The 7,710-nt window shown below is 41.1% G+C and overlaps 1 protein-coding gene across 1 annotated transcript in view; it reads right to left on the bottom strand.

The window, feature by feature from the left end:
• LOC117894309 overlaps positions 1–4,558 on the bottom strand; it is a 110,816-nt gene extending 106,258 nt beyond the window's left edge. Inside the window, exon 1 of the mRNA XM_034801318.1 lies at positions 4,150–4,558. The gene's annotated coding sequence lies outside the window, so the exon portion shown is untranslated. The remainder of the gene's footprint in view (positions 1–4,149) is intronic.
• Positions 4,559–7,710: the final 3,152 nt, after the last annotated feature.

Below are 7,710 nucleotides of genomic sequence, written 5' to 3' on the forward strand. Positions count from 1 at the left end.
TCATGGCAGCTGTGCCAAAAAGAATTTATTTGTTTTATCTTTTCAAGTCGCTTTTTTCGCAGTCTCGTGTGTGTCTATCTATGTTTATTCACACAGTGTACGCTGAATACTCTAATGGAAAATATTTGCAACGCCAAGTCAATTGTTGTTATATGTATACATATTTAGATGTTTATAACCGTTTATCCCTTTCGTCCTAAATGTATTTAAGAAATATATGAGCATTGAGGGGATACACAAAATCAATTTATTTTTATTTGGGGCAAGCTGCTTCATAAAGTCGCAAGTTTGAAAAAAAGGGTATGTGATCTCAGAAAAACAGAAAAATGCCAGACGTCTCAAACGCTAAAAATTGAAGTCGAGAATGGATACACGCATTGCCATCATGTATGTATGTACATATGTATGTGTCACCGCACACATGAAATTGCGAAGCAGACTTGAAGACGAAACAAAACTTTGTTTTTGCGAGAGTCGCTTTGGGTTCAATGTTCAAGAGAGCCAACGTCAAATTCTCTCAGCCGAAGGCTCTCTCACCAAGAGCCGAAGCCAATGGGAGCCGATCCACTATACTGATTAGGCAGCCAGTTTTTACTTGATTTGCAGTCTCTATGTGTTGTTTGCTTAGTGGTTTGGCTTAACGAAACCACAAAACTCAACTCCTCAAACGACACTTCACACAAAGAAGTGACGCTGGAGAGATTAATGATCATGATGTTCAGGGAAATAGCCAGTGGGACCTTGTGCAAGTGGTTGCGAAAAGAAACGTTCATTTATCCCTCCCTGGCAGACTACGAAAAACCGATTCCCCAAAAGAAGCGTTTTTCATATATCTTTTTCCACCAAGAAGGAGTAAATGTAACCCGAACAGCTTCCCGACCGTTCGGGTTTTTTCCGAAGGCCAACATATGTACATACATCCAAAAGAATGCATTGAAGAGGTATCGGTTGGCGGTAAGATGGAAATAGACCCGAAGCGAACCTTGCCGATCTTCGTTATTTCAGGGTGAGACCATGAAGCACCTATATAAGGAGGGCCCGTCGACAAAATAAGAGACTCTTAGCAATGCTGTCAATAAGTGCGAGTGAAGGGGTTATGCGCAGTAAGTGTGAGTGAAACGAAATTATCGATTCACACAACCTTTCGCATGAACAATCGAGCACGCACTGAACCTCTAGAGACCGAACAAACCCGAACGCCACGCGACAGCACCTCCTTACATAATTTCTTCATGGGTGAAACAAGGAAAAAAGAATACGGTTTGGTTGCGTTTTGGAAACCGTGCACAGCACTCGGCACACGTGTCTTGTAATTTAAACTGTTAAAAATTTGTGAAAAAGTCATATTGATGATGTAATGGACGGATGTAATGGATGTATTGGAAAAATGGATATGCACAATGACAATTTATACATGCTTACAGTTTTCTTTCTTTTATTTGTAACATAACCCTTTTTTATCTACTTTAATAAACGCAATGAATTTAAAAATTTATATTTTTGTGTACATATGTCATATGTTCTTTTCGCGTTCTTTGAGAACGCTCTTTTATGCATGCCACGGATGTGCTATGGAATGAATCCATTGAACAGTTCCGAAACGGTTCTTAATAGGTTCCTGTGGCACGATATTATATGCATACACCATACATTCCCAAGGAACGCATCTAGATGCATGCCAAAGACGTGTTGTTCTGTAATCCTTCTTTCGGAAACTACACTGGAAGGGAGACCCGAGCGTTTCACGAAGTTGAAATTACAACAACCACCAGTTCTACATAGTATGTACGTTCAAAAAGAACCGTTCCTACCTAGAACAAAAAGGACTGATTCCCGCGTGTTAGGAAATAAGACGAGGAACGCTGCCGCCGACGAGACCTCCTTATAGTTACTTCATGGTTTGGAAGCAACTAAGTCCGACTGGGTATTGATGGGCCTGACTGACACACATGCATATGTACATATGTATTTATGTATGAATGTATGTAAAGTCCATTGGATTGGGACGTACCAATATGGAATAGTTGGAAGCGGAAGAGTATGTGCATTTGGTAGGTATGCTGTGTGGCTGAGTCTTTGTTGCTCTTGCTGGATTCCAGCATCACAATGTATTCTTGTACACAAATTCACGCATGCACACGCAAACAACTGTGTAAGGGTGTGCGTGCGTATTTTATGTAGGCTGCAAGCAGCGACTTCTTTTTGGCATTTGCTTCTCAGCAGCGCTGTCGCCGCAGCAGCCACCACAATCGCTGCATTGCCACTCATCCAACAGTCCCCATTTTCGTATCTGGTTTTCCTCTCTTTGCTGCTTTAATTCGCTCGCATCAGGAAAACGCTCTAGAGCCGCTTAAGTTCTGACTGAGCCCTAAATGGCTACGCACACAACTGCACTCAACTCAGAGACTGGGCAGGCTGTCACAGGCATGATGAAGTTATATAAGGTGGACCCGTCGGCAAAACGGCACCACTAAAAATGCTGTCAATAAGTGCGAGTGAAAGGGCGCTGCGCAGTAAATGTGAGTGAAACGACAATGGAATGTGCTGATAAAACCCTTTGATGGCTTGGGGTTTACAATTTCGTTTCATTGCAAGAAAACGAGTTGAAGTGCTGTTTTTTATTTTCATTTTTAATAACTATCTACTTGAAAGTAGTCGTTGTGTTGTTTATTAATATAAAGAGTTTAAAGTATAAAGAGAGGAGTATAAAGAGTAAAGTTTAATAAATAAAGAGCCTAATAAATAAATGAATAAAAATTGTTTTGCTGCAAAAACTGAAGTCATTTTGTGCGCAGGCATGGGTTAATTTTTCTGAAAAAGCAAACACGCACTGAAAGCTAATGGTGAAAAAACGAAGCGAGGGCAGCCGACGAGACCACCTTGTATAATTTCATCATGGTCGCAGGAACGGCTAGCGGCTAGTCGTTTTGCTCTTGCTCTTTGTGTCTTTCCCTGCACACCTTTCATTATCAAAATAAAAAGCGCCACAAAACAATATATGCAGCATATATGTACATACATATACACATATGTATTCATATGCATACTGTACGGACTAGCTACCTACTTTTGAAGATTAAAATTTCGGCTTTCGAAGAGTTTTTCCTCATACATTCATACATATGTATGTATGTACATACATATAAGCGCCAAACTTTAATTTCAATGCTGTCACATTTACCACTGAGACGAAAGAATCATTGTTGATACCATGAAGTAATTATATAAGGAGGTGCCGTCGGATGGCGTTCATGCGAAAGGTTGTTTGTCCTTTCACTCAATCTTTACTGCGCAGAACCCTTTCACTCGCACTTATTGACAGCATTGCTAAGAGTCTCTTATTTTGGCGACGGGCCCTCCTTATATAGTTTCTTCATGGTTGACACTGTCTCTTGCGCTGGCTGTGCTGCTCCGAGCCGAGCGAGCAACTGGAAAAACAGGCCAACTGCTGGACTGATCGTCAAAGCGGGGTTAATTGTGGGTCGAGTCAATATTTCGTCTCAACAGATGCACACCGCACCAAAGACGGAATTGTTTGCTTTCGCTAATGTTTTTTTGTCGCTCGTGTAGTCGTGGTCACTGCTGATGCTGGAGTTTTCGTGCAATTTTTGTTGTTGCTTACAGAGGCAGAGTCATGATGAAATTATATAAGGTGGGACCGTCGGCAGCCTAATCGCTTCGCGTTCGCACCATTAGCTTTCAGAGCGGGCTTGTCGACGTGGAAAGTTGTGTGCGGACGATTTTTTCTACAAATATTAAACCTTGCCTGCGCAAAAAATGATTCTTTAGTTTTCGCAGCAGGAAAGTAACAATTTATTTTAGAATTAAGAGCTTACTCAACAAAATAGTGTAATATTAAAAATCAAAATAAAAAATATAACCTCAACTCTTTTTCTTGCAATCGTCAATAAGCCCCATGCCATCAGAGGGTTAATCAGCACACTTCATTGTCGTTTCACTCACACTTACTACGCAGATCCCGTTCACTCGCACTTATTGACAGCATTGTTAGTGGTGCCGTTTTGCCGACGGGTCCACCTTATATAATTTCATCATGGCCAGAGGTGAGTGTCGAACCGGTTCAACGGGTTGTCGTGCATTATCCCAAACACACACACACACTGCATGTTGAGTTCTGCATTGCTTTACCTATTCGCTGTCGATCCACTCCGTTCGTTCTCAACGGCACCGATTGAACTCCACTCAACGTGCCGAGTGGTTTTCGCTATCTTTGAGCGCGTCAAGGAGACTTGGTTTCGAGTGATTATTTTCGATCCAAAAGGAACGTTCACAGATAAAATCACACTCACTAGCAAACAACTACAAAAAAATACAAGCCAAAACACGCGCTCGATCCGCTCCTCAATTGCAGCTGGCACTGGATTTGTGCTATGCAGCTGGACGCGACCAAGAGGAAACACACATGCACTCGATTCTTGCGCTCGCAGGGCAACCTTGCGGCCAGCGGTTGTATCAACGGAACAAAAATCGACGCTCTTTCTGGTGTTTATTAAAAAATGAATTTTCTGACTACGCGCGCGCAGAACAACTCGATGGAAAAACTTTGAAGTTACTGTTTTGCCGACGACCAGTGTAACTACGGAAGTATCGATAAAATATACCGTCTGACCCTCAGAAATATACCAAAGACCCCCTATAATTTTTCAAATATATCGAAAATATACCGAAACGCAAATGGAGTTTTTCGATTTTTATATTCTGATTAATAATAGTATAGTTTAATAATAATAATAATAATAATAATAATTTAATAATAGGGTAGTTTGGACTCTCAGCCGTAAAGCCTAGTACTCAGATAAAAAAAAACACTTCCTAGCAAAATGCAATATATTTTGATAGCAACAGAGTGTGACCAGGGGTTAAAACCGCATTCCGTACGGTTACACTTATCAGTCAGTGAAATGCTGTGTTGTTTTGTTTACCTTTTTGAAAATGTGTAAAAATTGTATAAAATGTTAATAAAACAATGAATGCAAAATGGATCCATGGAGGACATTATTTTACTGAGACTGGCGGCTCTTGCATGATCGGAGGAGGAGGACAATCAACGAAATAAGCGACGACATCTTTGATTAAACCCATATCTGCAGGAAAGAAACCAGTCCGGTCGTTGGCCATACATTTGAGTATTAAAAATCATATAAATATGTGTTCATTTATGGAAACCCATGAAACGATACCCTTTGCATATTCCGCAGTTCGAAAATACGACAGAGAATTTGCATATGTTTGGGAATACCATCTGCAGACTTCTTTAATTGGTGGAGCAGCAAGGCCGTGGCCAGGAATATGTGCGCCCGTTGCAAAGTTGTAAAACGGCGCCTCCCAGCACCCTTCCTTCCTTCAACATTGGATAGTTTCGAGCCCAGATTGTCGCCATCGCCCCTTGGCACGACCCTGTGGATCAGTACTTGGTCCCAAAAGAGAACAACTTAAAACATTTGGTTAACAGCCCAGCCGGGTCTGTGTCTTGGCAACATGAAGTTACTGGCGTTCAACTAAGTTAAACAAGTTTATAATGCAAATAAATTCAAAATAATCTCATTAATCTATAATAATTGTTTTTGCCGTTTGATGGCCATAAGCTCGTTTAGAAGCATGGTGGTCATTTATCTTTCATTTTCAGCGGCATTGTCGCCATTTGATTGAGAATTTACTCTCAGTTTGCTAGGTACCCTAGGCAACATACCAACGAATACCACACAAATACTATCGATACCACAAAATAGTATCGTCTGACTTTCTAGATTATTACGGCCTGTTTTTTTTATCGATCTGAGTACTGCCACTAACCAAATAGTATAATAGATGGCTAGCTTCATATAAGCGAAACGTCACTGCTAAATGTGCGTCTTGGAGTCCCAGGCCTCTGCCTGGAGTCCCGGCTACAAGTATTAGTGCGTGTAGAAAACGCAGCAGAAGCCCAAGCTACATGGGTATTAGTGCGTGTAGAGCGCGAAGCTAGAAGCTACATTTGTATAAGTGCGAGTAGCCAATGATTTTTAGCGCTCCAAACCGGTTTTGTCTCGATTCACACGGACACTGCAAGTAATGTATGTGTTGGTGCGTTGACTTGCTGAACTGCGATGGAACGAAAATTCGTTTTGATGATTTGATTTTGTTTTCGGGGCTTGGCGTATGAACCTGACCTGCTGCGGCATGTGCAGAATGAGGGGTGGGGGTTGGTGGCCAGACCCTTGGGGGTTGGAAAAAATAAATATACCAATAAAAGTTGCTTATACTGCTTTCTTCAAAATTGTTTGCATATAATGGAAACGCCGTCGCTTCTCGACTTCGTTGCTGCCGTATTATCAACATTGTTACCAAATCCATCTCTTACAGACAAATCTTTTCAGATAAATATAAATACATATCCATATATGTATATGTATGTATGTACATATGTACATACAACTTTCCAATTGCTGTTCTCGTCGTCGTGTGCGCTTTAATTGTTAGCGCTTGAAACCTTTGGCATTTTTTTTGTTGCTTGTGAGCTCACATACCATTCAAAATGAAAACCCTCAAGACTTTATGAAGAAGCTTGCCTCTCAATATGAAAATAAATTTATTTTGTGTGACCTTTATATGCTTTATATAATTTAGGATGAAAGGGGTAACGGATATAAACATCTGAATATGTAAATATACAAATAATGAATTACGGCAATTGACTTTGCGTTGCAAATATTTTCCATTAGAGTATTCAGAGTCACGGTGTGAACAAGCATGGAGTTTTGACGGAACGGGACATGGAGACATGTTTGCTGGCAAGGCACCTGCCTTGCACATGTACACACACATTGACACTTGCACATTTCCTCCGCATTCGCATCAGGAAATCAAGATTTGGACAACTGACTTCAAATTTGATACCCAAGTATGGCACTAAATTCTGCATAGAACCGCCGCGTACCTATTTTTATACCCGGTACTCGAAGAGTAAATAGGGTATATTGTATTTGTGCAGAAAGTGAATGTATGTAACGCACAGAAGGAAACGTTTCCGACCCCATAAAGTATATATATTCTTGATCAGCATCAATAGCCGCGTCGATAGAGCCATGTCTGTCTGTCCGTCCGTCCGTCCGTCTTGTTTGTCGGCTAGTTCTCAGAGACTAAAGGAGCTGGAGCCGCCATATATTGCCTCCAGACTGCTGTATGCTCACACTGAAACCAGTGCATTTCAAAAATTAGCCCCGCCCCCTTCCGCTTCCACAAAAAATCTCTCACAGCCACAATTTTGAAGATAAAAGAAAACTAAAAACGCCATTCCGTGAGAAAGAACTATATCTATCATATCGAACTGGAATCCGATTGGATCATTATTATAGTCAGAAGGAAGAAATTTGCTACCCGCACCCCGTCCAGCAGTTTTTTTTATTTTTTGCACATTCTCCCATTCACACTCTGCTTCGATTAGTGTGCGACTCTAGGGGAGGGGTGCGAGCTTAAAGAGCGTGTTGGCGTGAGCAGTGATGTAGATGTTGATGAAAGATGTAGAAAAAAGTTAGATTTTTACAATTTAAAACTTGAAACAACCCGTTTAGGTACAGATGTTCTACTGAGTACCGAGTGTAAAAGTTGTGACGCGTAAGAAGCGTCTCACACGTCCCTTTTCGTTCTCTTTTGCATCTCTCTTCTTAAGCAATATTTATAATTGGACCGCACGACACTCGAACTTTCAGC

This window comes from Drosophila subobscura, chromosome A (assembly GCF_008121235.1).
Source record: "Drosophila subobscura isolate 14011-0131.10 chromosome A, UCBerk_Dsub_1.0, whole genome shotgun sequence".
Taxonomy (NCBI): domain Eukaryota; kingdom Metazoa; phylum Arthropoda; class Insecta; order Diptera; family Drosophilidae; genus Drosophila; species Drosophila subobscura.